Genomic DNA, 22,253 nt, shown 5'->3' on the forward strand with positions numbered 1-22,253 from the left:
CCAGCCTGCAATGCTGACACACGGCATGGATGCATGTACTCATGGTTTCCTCCATACCCTGGTACAGCAAAACTGACAAGGTGAACACTGATCAGTAAAATAAATAGATGCCAACATTCTACAACACTCCCTTTCCTCTGCACAGTTCTCTCACAGTGAGAAACAATAGGATTACAATAGAGTGTTCTATGCTTTCTTCATTTGATCCAATCCACTACCATTTCTTATGTATACGTTGGTGTCTTTTTAAATTGCCCAATCTGTAGAATCTCGTCTCACAGTCAGTGCAGTAATAAGTCTTCTCTCCAGTGTGTAATCGTTGGTGTATTTTTACATTACATTACATTTTACATTGCCAATCGGGAGAAACTCTTGCCATATTAATAACAGAAGTAAGGATTCTCTCCTGTGTGTGTTCTCTGATGACCTTTTAGCTCAGCTGTTGTTTTAAAACATTTTCTACAGTCAGATCAGTGGTAAGGCTTCTCTATTTTATGTTTACCTTGGTGTCTTTTTATTTTTTTTAAATGGCCCATTTAGTCAGAGCAGGAAAACGGCTTCTATCCTGTGTGTGTTCTCTGATGAACTTTTAGCTCAGTTGATGTTGTGAAGCATTTTACACAATCAGAGCAGGAGTAAGGCTTCTCTCCTGTATGTATACGTTCATGTGTTTTTAAGTTGCCCAGTCGAGAGAAACATTTTCCACAGTCAGAGCAGGAGTAAGCCTTCTCTCCTGTGTGTGTTCTCTGATGACATTTTAGCTTAGTTGATGTTGTATAGCATTTTACACAGTCAGAGCACGAGTAGGGCTTCTCTCCTGTATGTATACGTTCATGTTGTTTTAAGGTGCTCTGATGAGAGAAACTCACCCCACAGTCAGAGCAGAAGTAAGGCTTCTCTCCTGTATGTATACGTTCATGTGTTTTTAAGTTGTCCAGTCGAGAGAAACTCACCCCACAGTCAGATCAGAAGTAAGGCTTCTCTCCTGTGTGTGTTCTCTGATGAACTTTTAGTTCAGCTGATGATTTAAAACATTTTCCACAGTCAGAGCAGGAGTAAGGCTTCTCTCCTGTGTGTGTTCTCTGATGAACTTTTAGTTCAGCTGATGATTTAAAACATTTTCCACAGTCAGAGCAGAAATAAGGCTTCTCTCCTGTATGTATAAGTTCATGTTGTTTTAAGCTGCCCAGTCGAGAGAAACTCACCCCACAGTCAGAGCAGAAGTAAGGCTTCTCTCCTGTATGTATACGTTCATGTATTTCTAAGACCCCCAGTCGAGAGAAACATTTTCCACAGTCAGAGCAGGAGTAAGGCTTCTCTCCTGTGTGTATACGTTCATGTCGTTTTAAGTTGCCCAGTTGAGAGAAACTCACCCCACAGTCAAAGCAGAAGTAAGGCTTCTCTCCTGTGTGTATTTGTAGGTGTATTTTTAACTTTGATAGAATTGGGAAAATCTCCTCACAATGTGGGCAGTGGTGAGACGTCTTAGCTCTGTGATCTTCCTGGTGTTGCTCTCTGGATGTAGAGAATGTCTCAACATGGTCTCCTGTGTGAACAACATCAGATGAACCAGTCAGTTGGTGTAATATACAGTACCAGTCATAAGTTGACACACCTACTAATTCAAGGGTTTTTCTTTATTTTTTACTATTTTCTACCTTGTAGAATAATAGTGAAGTCATCTAAACTATAAAATAACACATATGGAATCATGTAGTAACCAAAAAAAAGTGTTAACCAAATCAAAATATGTTATATTTTAGATTCTTCAAAGTAGCCACCCTTTGCCTTGACAGCTTTCCACACTCTTGGCATTCTCTCAATCAACTTCACCTGGAATGCTTTTCCTACAGTCTTGAAGGAGTTCCCACATATGCTGAGCACTTGTTTGCTGCTTTTCCTTCACTCTGTGGTCCAACTCATCCCAAATCATCTGAATTGGGTTGAGGTCAGATGATTGTGGAGGCCAGGTCATCTGATGCAGCACTCAATCACTCTCCTTCTTGGTCAAATAGCCATTACATAGCCTGTAGGTGTGTTGGGTCATTGTAGTGAGGGCCAGCCAACAAGAGCGTACAGGTCACAATGTTGGGTAGTATATGGTCTTTGGTGACAAAACGGATGACACTGTGATAGACTACATCCAATTTGCTGAGTAGAGTGTTGGAGGCTAATTTGTAAATGACATCGCCGAAGTCAAGGATCGGTAGGATAGTCAGTTTTACGAGGGCATGTTTGGCAGCATGAGTGAAGGAGGCTTTGTTGCGAAATAGGAAGCTGATTCTAGATCTAACTTTTGATTGGACATGCTTAATGTGAGTCTGGAAGGATAGTTTACAGTCTAACCAGACACCTAGGTATTTGTAGTTGTCCACATACTCTAGGTCAGACCCGCCGAGAGTAGTGATTCTAGTCGGGTGGGCGGGTGCAAGCAGCGTTCGGTTGAAGAGCATGCATTTAGTATTACTAGTGTTTAAGAGCAGTTGGAGGCTACGGAAGGAGTGTTGTATGGCGTTGAAGCTCATTTGGAGGTTTGTTAACACAGTGTCCAATGAAGGGCCAGATGTATACAAAATGGTGTCGTCCGCATAGAGGTGGATCCGAGCGTCACCAGCAGCAAGAGCGACATCATTGAGTGGCGCAGTGGTCTAAGGCACTGCATCGCAGTGCTAACTGTGCCACTAGAGATCCTGGTTCGAATCCAGGCTCTGTCGCAGCCGGCCGCGACCGGGAGACTCATGGGCGGCGCACAATTGGCCCAGCGTCGTCCAGGGTAGGGGAGGGAATGGCCGGCAGGGATGTAGCTCAGTTGATAGAGCATGGCGTTTGCAATGCCAGGGTTGTGGGTTCGATTCCCACGGGGGGCCAGTATAAAAAATATATATATATATTCACCAACTGTAAGTCGCTCTGGATAAGAGCGTCTGCTAAATGACGTAAAATGTAAAAAATGTAAAATATACACAGAGAATAGAGTCGGCCCGAGAATTGAACCCTGTGGCACCCCCAAAGAGATGGCCAGAGGTCCAGACAACAGGCCCTCTGATTTGACACACTGAACTCTATCTGAGAAGTAGTTGGTGAAGCAGGCGAAGCAGTCAGAGAAACCAAGGCTATTTAGTCTGCCAATAAGAATGCGGTGGTTGACAGAGTCGAAAGCCTTGGCCAGGTCGATGAAGATGGCTGCGCAGTACTGTCTTATCGATCGCGGTTATAATATCGTTTAGGATCTTGAGCGTGGCTGATGTGCACCCATGACCAGCTCGGAAACCGGATTGCATAGCGGAGAAGGTACGGTGGGATTCGAAATGGACGGTGATCTGTTTGTTAACTTGGCTTTCAAATACTTTTGAAAGGCAGGGCAGGATGAATATAGGTCTAACAGTCTGGATCTAGAGTGTCACCCCCTTTGAAGAGGGGGATGACGGCGGCAGCTGTCCAATCTCTGGGGATCTCAGACGTTACGAAAGAGAGGTTGAACAGGCTAGTAATAGGGGTTGTGACAATTTTGGCGGCTAATTTTAGAAAGAAAGGGTCCAGATTGTCTAGCCCAGCTGATTTGTAGGGGTCCAGATTTTTCAGCTCTTTCAGAACATCAGCTGTCTGAATTTGTGTGAAGGAGAAGCGGGGGGGGCATGGGCACGTTGCAGCGGAGGGTGCAGAGCTGGTGTCCGGGGTAGTGGTAGCCAGGTGGAAAGCATGGCCAGCCGTAGCAAAATGCTTGTTGAAATTCTCGATTATTGTAGATTTATCTGTGGTGACAGTGTTTCCTAGTCTCAGTGCAGTGGGCAGTTGGGAGGAGATGCTCTTATTTTCCATGGACTTTACAGTGTCCCAAAACTTTTTGGAGTTAGTGCTACAGGATGCACATCTGTTTGAAAAAGCTTGCCTTTGCTTTCCTAACTGATTGTGTATATTGGTTCCTGACTTCCCTAAAAAGTTGCATATCGCGGGGGCTGTTCGATGCTAATGCAGTACGCCACAGGATGTTTTTGTGCTAGTCAAGGGCAGTCAAGTCTGAGGATAAATAAGCATGCCCCATTCAAAAAATTAAGATTGAGAGGAAAGCACTTTTAAAGAACAACCAGGCATCCTCTACTGACGGAATGAGGTCAATATCCATCCAGGATACCCGGGCCAGGTCAATTAGAAAGGCCTGCTCGCTGAAGTGTTTTAGGGAGCGTTTGACAGTGATGAGGAGTGGTCGTTTGACCGCGGACTCATTACGGACGCAGGCAATAATCGCTGAGATTCTGGTTGAAGACAGTGGAGGTCTATTTAGAGGGTATATTTGTCAGGATGATATCTATGAGGGTGCCCATGTTTACAGATTTGGGGTTGTACCTGGTAGGTTCGTTGATAATTTGTGTGAGATTAAGGGCATCTAGTTTAGATTGTAGGTTGACCGGGGTGTTAAGCATATCCCAGTTAGGTCACCAAGCAGTACGAACTCTGAGGATAGATGGGGGGGCGATCAGTTCACATATGGTGTCCAGGGCACAGCTCTGGGCTGAGGGGGGTCTGTAGCAAGTCAACACTAGGAAGTCCCGTCCGGTTGACAGAGAGGTAGATAGCCGGGCGATGGGCCTGGCTTTAGGATAGCTCAAGGCTGATTACCCACAACAACGTCCATTTGGTTGCAGCTAGCTGTGATGATCTGTTGTTAAAAGTCCAGTGATTCAGTGATTCCGGCAGAAAAACCGATGTTCTGGGTCGATAACACACTGTGCAGACAGTGCAGACTGACCGATAATAGTCCAGGCTAGAGCTGGCTGGTAGTGCAGGCCACAGACAATGGTGAAAAACCGCTGATGGTGACTAATAGCAAGTAGCTAGTTAGCTGGCTACTCCCGTCCGGTAGACAGAGGTAGATAGCCGGGAAATGGGCTTGAGGCTAGCTCACGGCTAACTGGTGCTTGCTTCTGGGGCAGTGGTGAACAGCCAAACAGCAACATCCAATCGGTTGCGGCTAGCTAGTTGCGATCCGGTGTTAATGTCCAGTGAATCAGTTATTCCGGAAGTAGAATCCGATGTTCTGGGTGAAAACCGCTAACGATGGCTAATAGCAAGTAGCTAGTTAGCTGGCTAGCTAGTTTCAACTGGAGATTCCAGATAAAGGTAAGTCAATAATAGAATCCGTTCCACATTGAGTGAGGCGGCTTGCAGGAAAATATATGTTGTAGAAGGATGAAAAGTATGATAGGAAAATATGTACGAAAAACACAAAAAATACTGACTATTTACACAGACACACAACAAAGAACGCGACCGCACTGCTACGCCATCTTGGAATAGTAAAGGGCACATGACAGCCCACTTGGAGTTTGCCAAAAGGCACCTCAAGACTCTTAGACCATGAGAAGGAAGATTCTCTGGTCTGATGAAACCAATATTGAACTCTTTGGCCTGAATCCCAAGCATCACATCTGGAGGAAACCTGGCACCATCCCTACGGTGAAGCGTGGTGGTGTCAGCATCATGCTGTGGGGATGTTTTTCAGCGGCAGGGACTAGGACACTAGTCAAGATCGAGGGAAAGATGAACGGAGCAAAGTACAGAGAGATCCTTGATGAAACCTGCTCCAGAATACTCAGGACCTCAGACTGGGGCGAAGGTTCACCTTTCAACAGGACAACTACCCTAAGCACACAGCCAAGACAACGCAGGAGTGGCTTTGGGACAAGTCTCTGAACGTCCTTGAGTGACCCAGCCAGAGCCCGGACTTCAACCCGATCTAACATCTCCGGAGAGACCAGAAAATAGCTGTGCAGCGACGCTCTCCATCCAATCTGACAGAGCTTGAGAGGATCTGCAGAGAAGAATGGGAGAAACTCTCCAAATACAGGTGTGCCAAGCTTGTAGCGTCATACCAAAGAAGACTCAAGGCTGTAATCGCTGCCAAAGGTGCTTAAACAAAGTACTGAATAAAGGGTCTGAATACTTATGTAAATGTGATATTTTCGTATTTTTTATTATATTTGGTTAAAAAATGTTAGCAACAATTGATAAAAACAAGTTTTTGCTTTGTCATTATGGGGTATTGTGTGTAGATTAATGAGGGAAACAAACAACTTAATCTATTTTAGATTAAGGCTGTAACATACCTAAATGTGGAAAAAGTCAAGGGGTCTGAATAATTTCCCAATGCACTGTATATACAGTGGGGAGAACAAGTACTTGATAACCTCCAAAATCGGCAGTGTTTCCTACTTACAAAGCATTCAGAGGTCTGTAATTTTTTTTTATAGGTACACTTCAACTGTGAGAGACGGAATCTAAAACAAAAATCCAGAAAATCACATTGTATGATTTTTAAGTAATTAATTTGCATTTTATTGCATGACATAAGTATTTGATACATCAGAAAAGCAGAACTTAATATTTGGTACAGAAACCTTTGTTTGCAATTACAGAGATCATACGTTTCCTGTAGCAGGGATTTTGGCCCACTCCTCCATACAGACCTTCTCCAGATCCTTCAGGTTTCGGGGCTGTCGCTGGGCAATACGGACTTTCAGCTCCCTCCAAAGATTTTCTATTGGGTTCAGGTCTGGAGACTGGCTAGGCCATTCCAGGACCTTGAGATGCTTCTTACGGAGCCACTCCTTAGTTGTCCTGGCTGTGTGTTTCGGGTCGTTGTCATGCTGGAAGACCCAGCCACGACACATCTTCAATGCTCTTACTGAGGGAAGGAGGTTGTTGGCCAAGATCTCGCGATACATGGCCCCATCCATCCTCCCCTCAATACGGTGCAGTCGTCCTGTCCCCTTTGCAGAAAAGCATCCCCAAAGTATGATGTTTCCACCTCCATGCTTCACGGTTGGGATGGTGTTCTTGGGGTTGTACTCATCCTTCTTCCTCCAAACACGGCGAGTGGAGATTAGACCAAAAAGCTCTATTTTTGTCTCATCAGACCACATGACCATCTCCCATTCCTCCTCTGGATCATCCAGATGGTCATTGGCAAACTTCAGACGGGTCTGGACATGCGCTGGCTTGAGCAGGGGGACCTTGCGTGCGCTGCAGGATTTTAATCCATGACGGCGTAGTGTGTTACTAATGGTTTTCTTTGAGACTGTGGTCCCAGCTCTCTTCAGGTCATTGACCAGGTCCTGCCGTGTAGTTCTGGGCTGATCCCTCACCTTCCTCATGATCATTGATGCCCTACGAGGTGAGATCTTGCATGGAGCCCCAGACCGAGGGTGATTGACCGTCATCTTGAACTTCTTCCATTTTCTAATAATTGCGCCAACAGTTGTTGCCTTTTTACCAAGCTGCTTGACTATTGTCCTGTAGCCCATCCCAGCCTTGTGCAGGTCTACAATTTTATCCCTGATGTCCTTACACAGCTCTCTGGTCTTGGCCATTGTGGAGAGGTTGGAGTCTGTTTGATTGAGTGTGTGGACAGGTGTCTTTTATACAGGTAACGAGTTCAAACAGGTGCAGTTAATACAGGTAATGAGTGGAGAACAGGAGGGCTTCTTCAAGAAAAACTAACAGGTCTGTGAGAGCCGGAATTCTTACTGGTTGGTAGGTGATCAAATACTTATGTCATGCAATAAAATGCAAATTAATTACTTAAAAATCATACAATGTGATTTTCTGGATTTTTGTTTTAGATTCCGTCTCTCACAGTTGAAGTGTACCTGTGATAAAAATGACAGACCTCTACATGCTTTGTAACCGGTTTTCCCCATTATGTAGCGAGTCGGAGTCTGAGTCTGAGTCTTCTCTTGTCTCTACTCCTCCCGTTACGGGGTCTGAGACGCCGAAGGCTCCCACCATTAGCTCTGACAAATTGAAAACCCTAGTCATTGGCGACTCCATTACCCGCAGTATTAGACTTAAAACGAATCACCCAGCGATCATACACTGTTTACCAGGGGGCAGGGCTACCGACGTTAAGGCTAATCTAAAGATGGTGCTGGCTAAAGCTAAAACTGGCGAGTGTAGAGAGTATAGAGATATTGTTATCCACGTCGGCACCAACGATGTTAGGATGAAACAGTCAGAGGTCACCAAGTGCAACATAGCTTCAGCGTGTAAATCAGCTAGAAAGATGTGTCGGCATCGAGTAATTGTCTCTGGCCCCCTCCCAGTTAGGGGGAGTGACGAGCTCTACAGCAGAGTCTCAGCACTCAATCGCTGGTTGAAAACTGTTTTCTGCCCCTCCCAAAAGATATAATTTGTTGATAATTGGCCCTCTTTCTGGGACTCACCCACAAACAGGACCAAGCCTGACCTGCTGAGGAGTGACGGACTCCATCCTAGCTGGAGGGGTGCTCTCATCTTATCTACCAACATAGATAGGGCTCTAACTCCTCTAGCCCCACAGTGAAATAGGGTGCAGGCCAGGCAGCAGGCTGTTAGCCAACCTGCCAGCTTAGTGGAGTCTGCCAATAGCACAGTCAGTGTAGTCAGCTCAGCCATACCCATTGAGACTGTGTCTGTGCCTCGACCTAGGTTGGGCAAAACTAAACATGGCGGTGTTCGCCTTAGCAATCTTATTAGGATAAAGACCTCCTCCATTCCTGCCATTATTGAAAGAGATCGTGACACCTCACATCTCAAAATAGGGTTACTTAATGTTAGATCCCTCACTTCAAAGGCAGTCATAGTCAATGAACTAATCACTGATCATAATCTTGATGTGATTGGCCTGACTGAAACATGGCTTAAGCCTGATGAATTTGCTGTGTTAAATGAGGCCTCACCTCCTGGTTACACTAGTGACCATATTCCCCGTGCATCCCGCAAAGGCGGAGGTGTTGCTAACATTTACGATAGCAAATTTCAATTTACAAAAAAAAAAATGGCGTTTTCGTCTTTTGAGCTTCTAGTCATGAAATCTATGCAGCCTACTCAATCACTTTTTATAGCTACTGTTTACAGGCCTCCTGGGCCATATACAGCGTTCCTCTCTGAGTTTCCTGAATTCCTATCAGACCTTGTAGTCATAGCAGATCATATTCTAATTTTTGGTGATTTTAATATTCACATGGAGAAGTCCACAGACCCACTCCAAAAGTCTTTCGGAGCCATTATCGACTCAGTGGGTTTTGTCCAACATGTCTCTGGACCAACTCACTGCCACAGTCATACTCTGGACCTAGTTTTGTCCCATGGAATAAATGTTGTAGATCTTAATGTTTTTCCACAAAATCCTGGACTATCGGACCACCATTTTATTACGTTTGCAATCGCAACAAATAATCTGCTCAGACCCCAACCAAGGAGCATCAAAAGTCGTGCTATAAATTCTCAGACAACACAAAAATTCCTTGATGCCCTTCCAGACTCCTTCTGCCTACCCAAGGACGTCAGAGGACAAAAATCAGTTAACCACTTAACTGAGGAACTCAATTTAACCTTGCGCAATACCCTAGATGCAGTTGCACCCCTAAAAACGAAAAACATTTGTCATAAGAAACTAGCTCCCTGGTATACAGAAAATACCCGAGCTTTGAAGCAAGCTTCCAGGAAATTGGAACGGAAATGGCGCCACACCAAACTGGAAGTCTTCCGACTAGCTTGGAAAGACAGTACCGTGCAGTACCGAAGAGCCCTCACTGCTGCTCGATCATCCTACTTTTCCAACTTAATCGAGGAAAATAAGAACAATCCAAAATTTCTTTTTGATACTGTTGCAAAGCTAACTAAAAAGCAGCATTCCCCAAGAGAGGATGGCTTTCACTTCAGCAGTAATAAATTCATGAACTTCTTTGAGGAAAAGATCATGACCATTAGAAAGCAAATTACGGACTCCTCTTTGAATCCAGGGCTTAGCTGTCCTGGATCTGCACAGACTCTGCGAGGGCCTGGGATCAGGAGAGACACTTAAGTGTTTTAATACTATATCTCTTGACACAATGATGAAAATAATCATGGCCTCTAAACCTTCAAGCTGCATACTGGATCCTATTCCTACTAAACTGCTGAAGGAGCTGCTTCCTGTGCTTGGCCCTCCTATGTTGAACATAATAAACAGCTCTCTATCCACCGGATGTGTACCAAACTCACTAAAAGTAGCAGTGATAAAGCCTCTCTTGAAAAAGCCAAACCTTGACCCGGAAAATATAAAAACTATCGGCCTATATCGAATCTTCCATTCCTCTCAAAAATTTTAGAAAAAGCTGTTGCGCAGCAACTCACTGCCTTTCTGAAGACAAACAATGTATACGAAATGCTTCAGTCTGGTTTTAGACCCCATCATAGCACTGAGACTGCACTTGTGAAGGTGGTAAATGACCTTTTAATGGCGTCAGACCGAGGCTCTGCATCTGTCCTCGTGCTACTAGACCTTAGTGCTGCCTTTGACACCATCGATCACCACATTCTTTTGGAGAGACTGGAAACCCAAATTGGTCTACACGGACAAGTTCTGGCCTGGTTTAGATCTTACCTGTCGGAAAGATATCAGTTTGTCTCTGTGAATGGTCTGTCCTCCGACAAATCAACTGTACATTTCGGTGTTCCTCAAGGTTCCGTTTTAGGACCACTATTGTTTTCACTATATATTTTACCTCTTGGGGATGTTATTCGAAAACATAATGTTAACTTTCACTGCTATGCGGATGACACACAGCTGTACATTTCAATGAAACATGGTGAAGCCCCAAAATTGCCCTCGCTAGAAGCCTGTGTTTCAGACATAAGGAAGTGGATGGCTGAAAACTTTCTACTTTTAAACTCGGACAAAACAGAGATGCTTGTTCTAGGTCCCAAGAAACAAAGAGATCTTCTGTTAAATCTGACAATTCATCTTGATGGTTGTAAAGTCGTCTCAAATAAAACTGTGAAGGACCTCGGCGTTACTCTTGACCCTGATCTCTCTTTTGACGAACATATCAAGACTGTTTCAAGGACAGCTTTTTTCCATCTACGTAACATTGCAAAAATCAGAAATTTTCTGTCCAAAAATGATGCAGAAAAATTAATCCATGCATTTGTTACTTCTAGGTTAGACTACTGCAATGCTCTACTTTCCGGATACCCGGATAAAGCACTAAATAAACTTCAGTTAGTGCTAAATACGGCTGCTAGAATCCTGACTAGAACCAAGAAATTTGATCATATTACTCCAGTGCTAGCTTCCCTACACTGGCTTCCTGTTAAGGCAAGGGCTGATTTCAAGGTTTTACTGTTAACCTATAAAGCGTTACATGGGCTTGCTCCTACCTATCTTTCCGAGTTGGTCCTGCCGTACATACCAATACGTACGCTACGGTCACAAGACGCAGGCCTCCTAATTGTCCCTAGAATTTCTAAGCAAACAGCGGGAGGCAGGGCTTTCTCCTATAGATCTCCATTTTTATGGAACAGTTTGCCTACCCATGTGAGAGACGCAGACTCGGTCTCAACCTTTAAGTCTTTACTGAAGACTTATCTCTTCAGTAGGTCATATGATTGAGTGTAGTCTGGCCCAGGAGTCTTCGGATGGGGCCACAGTGTCTCCGGACCGCTCCTGTCTCAGCCTCCAGTATTTATGCTGCAGTAGTTTATGTGTCGGGGGCTGGGGTTAGTTGGTTATACCTGGAGTACTTCTCCTGTCTTATCCAGTGTCCTGTGTGAATTTAAGTATGCTCTCTCTAATTCTCTCGTTCTCTCTTTCTCTCTGAGAACCTGAGCCCTAGGACCATACGTCAGGACTACCGGGCATGCTGACACCTTGCTGTCCCCAGTCCGCCTGGCCTTGCTGCTATTCCAGTTTCAACTGTTCTGCCTGCGGTTACGAAACCCCTACCTGTCCCAGACCTGCTGTTTTCAACTCTTAATGATCGGCTATGAAAAGCCAACTGAGAGACCTGAGCCCTAGGACCATACGTCGGGACTACCGGCCGTGGTGACTCCTTGCTGTCCCCAGTCCGCCTGGCCTTGCTGCTATTCCAGTTTTAACTGTTCTGCCTGCGGTTATGGAACCCCTACCTGTCCCAGACCTGCTGTTTTCAACTCTTAATGATCGGCTATGAAAAGCCAACTGAGATTTATTCCTGATTATTATTTGACCATGCTTGTCACTTATGAACATTTTTGAACATCTTGGCATGGTTCTGTTATAATCTCCACCCGGCACAGCCAGAAGAGGACTGGCCACCCCTCATAGCCTGGTTCCTCTCTAGGTTTCTTCCTAGGTTTTGGCCTTTCTAGGGAGTTTTTCCTAGCCACCGTGCTTCTACACCTGCATTACTAGCTGTTTGGGGTTTTAGGCTGGGTGTCTGTACAGCACTTCGAGATATTAGCTAATGTATGAAGGGCTATATAAAATAAAATTGATTGATTGATTGATTGATTGAAGTAGGAAAACCTGCAAAATCGGCAGTGCATCAAATACTTTTTCTCCCCACTGTAGCTGTATGCAGAATCCTTTTAGCAAGGTTGCTTCCCCTCCTCTCTAAGGAGGCTTTCATCTTATTCTGAAGCCTGATAAATACCCAACAAAATGTGAAATTTGGGTTTGGGAACTACTTCTGTAAATGGATTAAGATATGATATACCAACCCCACTGCAGAAGTTGCCACTAACAACTTGATTTCACAACCTTTTAAGCTTTTCTGGGGCACGAGAAAGAGTCCTGGACTGGCCGGACATTCTTCTTTTAGCTATAGAACCCTTTGCCATTGCAGTAAGGGCCCACCCGTCAATTAGAGGAATAAAAATAGATTTTGCACATTGAGTGGCCCTGTATGCAGATGATACCCTCTTATTCCTAACATATATAAATAATTTTTTTCCCTCTCCAATTTAATTAATAACTTGTCCGTTTTTTGGGATTAAAGTTGAAAACCTTTTCCTAAACAAGCAAGAGAGACTGAATCCAATTGTACAGCATCCATTTGTGAATACAGAACAAGGTTTCACATATCTTGGTATTAAAATCACACCAGAATTTAGCTCCTTGAGCTCAACAAATGATGTCCCCATGGTGACGAGTGTAACAGAATCCATCAACAGATGGACATCATTGTCTATCTATTACTGGTAGAATAAATATCATTAAGATGAATATTCTGCCCAAATGTCTTTATCTATTTCAATCAATTCCTCTGGCTCCACCACCTTTATTTTCCCCAAAGATCTGAAAGATACTCTCAAATGTTATCTGGAGCAACAGAAAACCAAGGCTTAGACTTTCTCTTCTTTATTTGCCCTATGACAGAGGGGGGATGCAACTTCCAAACCTACAGTGGTATTACTGGGCTGCACAACTTAGGGCTGCAATGTTTTGGTTCTCCAAGAAACCACAAAAGGCTTCACTTTGGATGGATATTTGTACTCTGCTCCCTTTAAGAAACTAAAGAAGAAGACTACTAATCCCTTTGTTAAAAACACCAACTATATGGCAGGAAGTACAGCAATATCTGGGTGAATCCCCTGTATTATCCAGTTTTACACCAATTTGGGGAAATGACAATTTCATACCTGGTAAAAATGACTTGGGGTTTAAAGAACTTAGAAGAAAAGGTATTGTTAAAGTAATGGACTTATACAATAAAAAGAAAAAAGGGCTAATGTCATTTGTAGAACTAAAGAGAAGATTTAACTTACCACTAAATTATTTTTTCAAATACTTACAATTGAGAAGCTTTATTTTTTCCAGTCTAAAACAATCTGCCCTACAACCTACTTTGACCACTTTAGAAACGCTCTCTGATAATATGTGTTATGGGAGAGGTCAAATTACATCATTATATTGGAAAATGGTAGCTACTGATGAAGACAACTCTGATAGTAAGAGACTTCAGTGGATACAATAAATATTTCAGCAGAGGACTGGGGTATGATATGCTCGAGAGCTCAGATACAGACCATAAAAACCCGCCTGCGATTGTTGCAATACAATTGGATAATGAGAACAATTGTATTTCTGTAATTGTTGATTGTCCTACTTGGAACTAATAAATATATGTGTAAAAAAAACGCTGGAGGCCACTGTGTTCTTGGGGACCTGCAATGCTGCAGAAATGTTTTGGTACCCTCCCGCAGTTCTGTGCCTCGACAAAATCCTTTCATGGAGCTCTACGGACAATTCATTCGACCTCATGGCTTGGCTTTTGCTCTGACATGAACTGTAAATGTGGGACCTCATATATACAGGTGTGCCTTTCCAAATCACATCCAATCAATTGAATGTACCACAGGTGGACTCCAATCAAGTGGTAGAAACATCTCAAGGATGATCAATGGAAACAGGATGCACCTGAGCTCAATGGTGAGTCTGAATATTTACAGTTAAAGTCGGAAGTTTACATACACTTAGGTTGGAGTCATTAAAACTCGTTTTTCAACCACTCCACACATTTCTTGTTAACAAACTATAGTTTTGGCAAGTCGGTTAGGACATCTACTTTGTGCATGACACAAGTAATTTTTCCAACAATTGTTTAAAGACAGATTATTTCACATAATTCACTGTATCACAATTTCAGTGGGTCAGAAGTTTACATACACTAAGTTGACTGTGCCTTTTAAACAGCTTGGAAAATTCCAAAAAATGATGTCATGGCTTTAGAAGCTTCTGATAGGCTAATTGACATCATTTGAGTCAATTGGAGATGTACCTGTGGATATATTTCAAGGCCTACCTTCAAACTCAGTGCCTCTTTGCTTGACATCATGGGAAAGTCAAAAGAAATCAGCCAAGACCTCAGAAAAAAAATCGTAGACCTCCACAAGTCTGGTTCATCCTTGGGAGCAATTTCCAAATGCCTGAAGGTACCATGTTCATCTGTACAAACAATAGTACGCAAGTACACCATGGGACCATGCAGCCGTCATATCGCTCAGGAAAGAGGCGTTCTGTCTCCTAGAGATGAACGTACTTTGGTGTGTAAAGTACAAGTCAATCCCAGAAAAACAGCAAGGGACCTTGTGAAGATGCTGGCGGAAACAGGTACAAAAGTATCTATATCCACAGTAAAACAAGTCCTATATTGACATAACCTGAAAGGCTGCTCAGCAAGGAAGAAGCCACTGCTCCAAAACCGCCATAAAAAAGCCAGACTACGGATTGCAACTGCACATGGGGACAAAGATCGTACTTTTTTAGAGAAATGTCCTTGGTCTGATGAAACTAAAATAGAACTGTTTGGCCATAATGACCATCGTTATGTTTGGAGGAAAAAGGGGGGTATTTGCAGCAGGAGGGACTGGTGCACTTCACATATTAGATGGCATCATGAGTAAGGAAGATTATGTGGATATATTGAAGCGACATCTCAAGACATCAGTCAGGAAGTTAAAGCTTGGTCGCAAATGGGTCTTCCAAATGGACAATGACCCCAAGCATACTTCCAAAGTTGTGGCAAAATGGCTTAAGGACAACAAAGTCAAGGTATTGGAGTGGCCATCACAAAGCCCTGACCTCAATCCTGTAGAACATGTGTGGGCAGAACTGAAAAAGTGTGTGCGAGCAAGGAGGCCTACAAACCTGACTCAGTTACACCAGGTCTGTCAGGAGGAATGGGCCAAAATTCACCCAATTTATTGTGGGAAGCTTGTGGAAGGCTACCCAAAATGTTTGATCCAAGTTAAACAAATTAAAGGCAATGCTACCAAATACTAATTGAGTGTATGCTCATCAGTCATGATATTATATATTTACATTTACATTTTAGTCATTTAGCAGACGCTCTTATCCAGAGCAACTTACAGTTAGTGAGTGCATACATTTTCATACTGGCCCCCCGTGGGAAACGAACCCACAACCCTGGCGTTGCAAGCGCCATGCTCTACCAACTGAGCTACATCCTCCACTCACTATAACAGGGGTTAGACACTACACAGACTCATTTCCTAGAACTTTAAAACACTGGCAGTTTGTCTACTTCACTTCTTTAGTCTACTCTCTGATCACTCCAGATAGCCCAGTAAATAAATCAAATGCTGACAAAATTGGTATCAAACCATGCAAGTCTGAGTAGCATGGAATAACATACCATCTTATTGAAACAGTTAATCAAGAAACAGTTCTACTGCAACTTTTCATGCACAGTGGGAAGTTGGAACGAACAACAAACTTAGTTAGATAGAACCTGCTCTTACCATGAGAAACAGATTTCCCAATCTTCTCCTCCTCTTCTTCATCTTTAATGTTGACATTCAGCTCCAGTGTTTGACTGCAGTCTTCCAGCTTTACTGATGCCATCTCTGGATCCTGCTTAGCAAACTGGGCTCCACTGTCACAATCAGGACCCACTGACTGTAGGTTTGGACTCAATGTGGAAGGAGAGAGGCTCGCTGGGTTTGTCCTCACTGTTGATGTTACCGGCCTCAGATTTAATTCTAGTCGTCCTGTAGTAACAATGAGAAACAGACACAAAAAGATATCGTCTTGACCGTTCTGGCACTTTCTTTATTCTCTAAAAATATATTACGTTTCTTCTTGTTAAATTATCTAATTCAGTGCTTGACTTGGACTGAAATAGGTGCCGGTACTGTTGAGCTAACATTCTATAAGAGGAACATGAGCTCAAGCACTAGATATTTGAGGTGCCGGTCCTTAACCTAACCACCTACTCATTCAACTGGTTCTTTATTGTTACTATTTTATACATTGTATAATAATAGTGAAAACATCACAACTATGAAATAACACATATGGAATCATGTAGTAGTCAAAAAAGTGTTAAACAAATCAAAATATATATTTTATATTTGAGATTCTTCAAAGTAGGCAACCTTTGCCTTGATGACAGCTTTGCACACTCTTGGCATTTTCTTAACCAGCTTCGACGTAGTCACCTGGAATGCATTTCAATTAACAGGTGTACCTTTTTAAAAGTTAATTTGTGGAATTTCTTAATGTGCTTGAGCCAATCAGTTGTGTTGTGACAAGGTAGGGGTGGTATCCAGAAGATAGCCTTATTTGGTAAAAGACCAAGTCCATATTATTGCAAGAACAGCTCAAATAAGCAAAGAGAAACAACAGTCCATCATTAATTTAAGACATGAAGGTCAGTCAATCCTGAAAATATGAAGAACTTTGAAAGTTTCTTCAAGTGCATTCGCAAAAACCATCAAGCGCTATGATGAAACTGGCTCTCATGAGGACCGCCACAGGAAAGGAAGACCCAGAGTTACCTCTGCTGCAGGGGATAAGTTAATTAGAGTTACCAGCCTCAGAAATTGCAGCCCAAATAAATGCTTCACAGACTTAAACAGACACATCTCAACATCAACTGTTCAGAGGAGACTGCGTGAATCAGGCCTTCATGGTCGAATTGCTGCAAGGAAACCACTACTAAAGGACACCAACAAGTAGAAGAGACTTGCTTGGACCAAACAACATGAGCAATGGACATTAGACTGGTGGAAATATGTCCTTTGGTCTGATGTGTCCAAATTTGAGATTTTTGGTTCCAACCGCAGTGTCTTTGTGAGACGCAGAGTAGGTGAACGGATGATCTCTACAAGTTTGGTTCCCACCGTGAAGCATGGAGGAGGTGGTGTGATGGTGCTTTGCTGGTGATTTATTTAGAATTCAAGGCACACTTACCCAGCATGGCTACCACAGCATTCTGCAGTGATACGCCATCCCATCTGGTTTGGGCATAGTGGGATTATCATTTGCTTTTCAACAGGACAATGACACAACACACCTCCAGGCTGTGTACGGGCTGCATCAGATGACCTGGCCTCTACAATCATACGACCTCCCCAATTGAGATGGTTTGGGATGAGTTGGACCGCAGAGTGAAGTAAAAGCAGCCAACAAGTGCTCAGCATGTGTGTGAACTGCTTCTGATGGAGATTTTTTAGTGGACTATGAGATAAAACTGGGTTAATCACGAACATAGTTAGAATTCTTTGTTGCTGGGCCAGGAACTTAATTGGGTCATTTCACTGTGTGTGTGTGGGAAAGTGGGAATCAAACTTAGGGTCTAATTGATTGCTCTTACTTATATCCATGGCTGTCCTATCTTATCAAAGACTGAAACTAGCCTGTGGCATTTTGTCTCTCTCGGCGCCAGGGTTGAACAGAGTTTAAACTAAACATTAGTGTTTTTGCAAGACAGGGGAGTGATTGATTGTAGTACTATGTGATTCTGAACTGAATGAAAGTCGAATTTAGCCACCACCATAGACAATGGGAGTGGGCGGAGCAATAAAAGAGCGGGAAACTGAATTGGGAGGGATTTTAAAGCTAGGGTGTGTGGAGGGCACTATATAAGATGGAGAGAGAGGAAGAGGAGGTGCTACTCTGCAGACTGGCATCGGCTTTGTTGAATTTATAATAAAGTAATTCTTAATTCTACAAAAACTCTGGAAGTATTTTGATTTGTAATAAAGTCTAGTGATTATTTTCCACAACACTTCAAGACTGTTGGAAAAGCATTCCAGGTGAAGCTAGTTGAGAGAATGCCAAGAGTGTGCAAAGCTGCCATCAAGGCAAAGGGTGGCTACTTTTAAGAATCTAACATCTAAAATATATTTTGATTTGTTTAACACTTTTTTTGGGTTACTACATGACTCCATATGTGTTATTTCATAGTTTAGATGCCTTCACTATTATTCTACAATGTAGAAAATAGTAAAAATTAAGAAAACCCCTTGAAACCCCACCTCTTTAAGGAATACCTGGGATAGGATAAAGTAATCCTTTTAACCCCCCCAAAAAAAAAAAAAAAACATATTGTGAAGTGGTTATCCCACTGGCTATGAGGTGAATGCACCAATGTGTAAGTCGCTCTGGATAAGAGCGTCTGCTAAATGACGTAAATGTAAATGTGTGTCCAAACTTTTGACTGGTATATTTGCCACTGCTTGACTAAAAAAATATTGGTTGACCAACAGCCTATCTATTGACCAAACAATTGACCAGTCAACTAAATGGGGTCAGCCCTGAAAGCTATTCAACAGTCGAAGGCAAAAATGAGTGAAAATTATGAGCCATGTCATCCTCCACTCACTATCACAAGGGTTAGTAACTACACAGACTCATTTCATAGAACTTTAAAACACTGGCAGTTTGTCAATGTCCATTCTTTAGTCTACTCTCTGATCACTCTAGATAGCCCAGTGAATAAAACAAATGCTGACAATACTGGTGTCAAACCATGCAAGTCTCAGTGGCATGAAATAACCCAGTCATAGCCCAGTTGTTCAGGGATGTGTGATGTCAGAATTACAGAATCCAACCTAGCAATAGACTGGGTGATAACTTATGGAGGTCTAACTTATGAAGATAACTTATAGTTAGATATAACCTTCTCTTACCATGATTAACAGATTTCCCAATCTTCTCCTCCTCTTCTTCATCTTTAATGTTGACATTCAGCTCCAGTGTTTGACTGCAGTCTTCCAGCTTCACTGATGCCATCTCTGGATCCTGCAGTGCAAACTGGGCTCCACTGTCACAATCAGGACCCAGTGACTGTAGGTTTGGACTCAGTGTGGAAGGAGAGAGGCAGGCTGGGTTTGTCCTCACTGTTGATGTTACCGGCCTCAGACTTAATCTGAGTCGTCCAGTAGTAATATAGAGAAACGGTCACAAAAGTTAGTCTTGACAGTTCTGCTACTTTCGTTATTCTATAAAAATATATTAGATCAGGTAGCTAAGCATTGACAACAAACCATGTATTAATTTCACATTAGACACAAATTGCACACTTTAAATTAAACATAAGTGCACTTAACCTATAGTAGATTTCATAAATTCACATAAATGACTGAAAAACCATTTAGTACAAGGTTGCAGTTTGTTTTAGGCAGCACTATGTACTATTTTCCTGAATAACCTTGTCTTCACTGTATTATTTCAATCAAAACCAATTGTATTTCCCGTTCTCACCATAATAACAATTATTGATAAAGATAGAAACAACTGAATGTGTCTGAATATATGGAAAAAGGGGAGGGGTCTGAATACTTTCTGAATCCACTGTAAGGAATTGGCAACTCGTTCTCATTCTGAGAAATAAGGTAGGCCACTTGATTTCAACATCTGAACAAAGTGGACAGGCTAACATGCTTTTCAAACAGTTGGAGACAGACAGAATGGTGTGTTCATAACAACTCAACTGTTCAACCTTGTTAGCAAACAGATCCAAGTTGGCTAATCTTGAAATATAAAGATTAGCTGGTTAATCACTAACACTTGAGAGATTGTTGATGAGACCTGTGCTCATTTTCTATAGCCTAATGCCTGCTACAATAAATTAGTTAATTTGTAACAAAAAATTGCATTTTCATAGACCAACTTGAAAGCCAGATCAGAGATTATTGCCAACAAAAAAAAGCAGGTTAAACAATTTTTTATAAAACAATACAATAATTAGTGGGTCTTATTGGTTGTGGATGTCTTATATTTAGCCTAGGTATAACTTCACAAGCCCTGAATTCATTAGATTATAGCTGACTGTTTGAAATGCAGTGTATTTGACCTTTAATTGTACAAGCTTACTTAGAGAAAAACAAAATCGAGATATATATTGTGAATCGCCCATAAGTTTAAAAAAACTCAAGATACAGCTGTATGATTTAGTCCATATAGCCCAGCCATAACAGAGTACATTAAAGTAGAATACAATACAGTACGTTATACTGTACTATACTCTGTACTGAACTGAACTAAACTTCTCTTTCCTGTACTCTGCTGTACTGTACTTTCCAATCTTGTGAAACAGTAGCTATGTTTCCAATAACTTGTCCAGTGCTTTGTTTCTCGACATTAAGAAAAAAGTTTGCATAGAAAATAGATACGACAATTGCCATCTAGGGTGTGTTTCCATGTAACTATCCTGTGTCGATAAAAACAGCTGGACGTAATGACTCACCCTGTACCGTAAAAATGATTTGGCAATCATTTATTTAAAAAACACTGTTTCAATCCTCACTTATCAGAATAAAGAAACTTTGACAAAAGAAAAATCCACCCATCCAACGATTAAAATGTTTTCGAGCTTTAGAACATTTCTCCTATATCTGCCGTCTCCATTACACACATCGCAAAGATTATTTTAGCAACATTGCTTTTGTCGAATGCAGCTGGGTCAATGGAAACCTGCCTAATGTCTGAGTGATTGGTTCAGATTTGGTCCGGTCTAATGTTTGACCCAATTTACAATGACGGCCTACCCCGGACGATGCTGGGCCAATTGATTGGGACTCCAATCACAGCCGGATAATGATACAGCCTGGAATCAAACCAGGCTCTGTAGTGTCTTAGACCGCTGCGCCACTCAGGAGCCCTGTGACTAATCATTTTGGCTATTTAAGCTCTGAAAAGGCCTATCAGCTACCCAACTTTATAAGGAGTTATCCTGAGCCTATTTGCAATGAGAATCAATGCATTTGCACAGTGGGAAATGCAGAAGTATTTAATTTTTTGCTATGATCATCTCGTCAAAAATGTACAGAGACAAACTTGAAACCACTGATTATCATGACAATTTAGCTGACAGGGTTAAACTCCCAGACAACAGTGGTTTCAGAGTCCTACAATAGTGAAGACGCTAATATTTGTGTAAAGTCTACATAGTTGTGTTCTGTGGATGTCACTGAGTAGGCTGAACAATACATAGGTAGGGCTGTACAGTGCAATATGAATGTCCAATACAAACAAAAGAAACTCAACTGGCATAATCAACTGGCATAATGCGGTAAGGACCAAGAACGGGGTCAATATGGACCACAGGTCACAAAATAATTATATAATAATACTGTTTTGGTTGGGCTTCAACCCCTGGTATCATATAAACAAACATAAGACATGGAAACATGTAGAATTGCTTAAAAAGAGCAACAACTAAAAATCTCAGCCCCATCGTAAAATGTGTAGAATTACAGGATATTAGCTTTAAAACTGCTAAATGTTCTCTCCGCCAACAAGAGGGTTGTGAACAGTTTGGGGTCACAAGTTGGGGGTTTGTTACTACGCCAATAAATGACAATATCCATCCGGACCTTTGCCACCTAGGAAATTTGTGTGACCGGACCTTCTCAAATAGTACTGGAGTACCCCTGCAATAGACTGACTGGGAAGGTGATTTTTCACAGTCAAAGTCCTGCAATAAGAGCTAAGACGCTAATATTTGTATAAACTCTTGAGAATTGTTTTCTGTGGGTGTCACCCGTTCCATGGGAGCACAATCCAACCCGTTTCATAAGTGCATATAAGAATGCCCCCAATGCAATTATGTGGTCTAATACCTCCACAGTGGGATTTCAACCGTTTATTTGTTTATTTTCAAAATAATTAGTTTTTGTAATTCATTTTAAATTAAGTAACAACGTTTGACATGATTCCAATATTT

The 22,253-nt window shown here is 42.3% G+C and overlaps 1 pseudogene; it reads right to left on the bottom strand.

Moving 5' to 3' along the window:
- Positions 1–522: 522 nt before the first annotated feature.
- Positions 523–22,253, bottom strand: part of LOC123491448 — a 47,041-nt pseudogene continuing 25,310 nt past the window's right edge.

The sequence above is a fragment of the Coregonus clupeaformis genome, chromosome 8, assembly GCF_020615455.1.
Source record: "Coregonus clupeaformis isolate EN_2021a chromosome 8, ASM2061545v1, whole genome shotgun sequence".
Classification (NCBI taxonomy): Eukaryota; Metazoa; Chordata; class Actinopteri; order Salmoniformes; family Salmonidae; genus Coregonus; species Coregonus clupeaformis.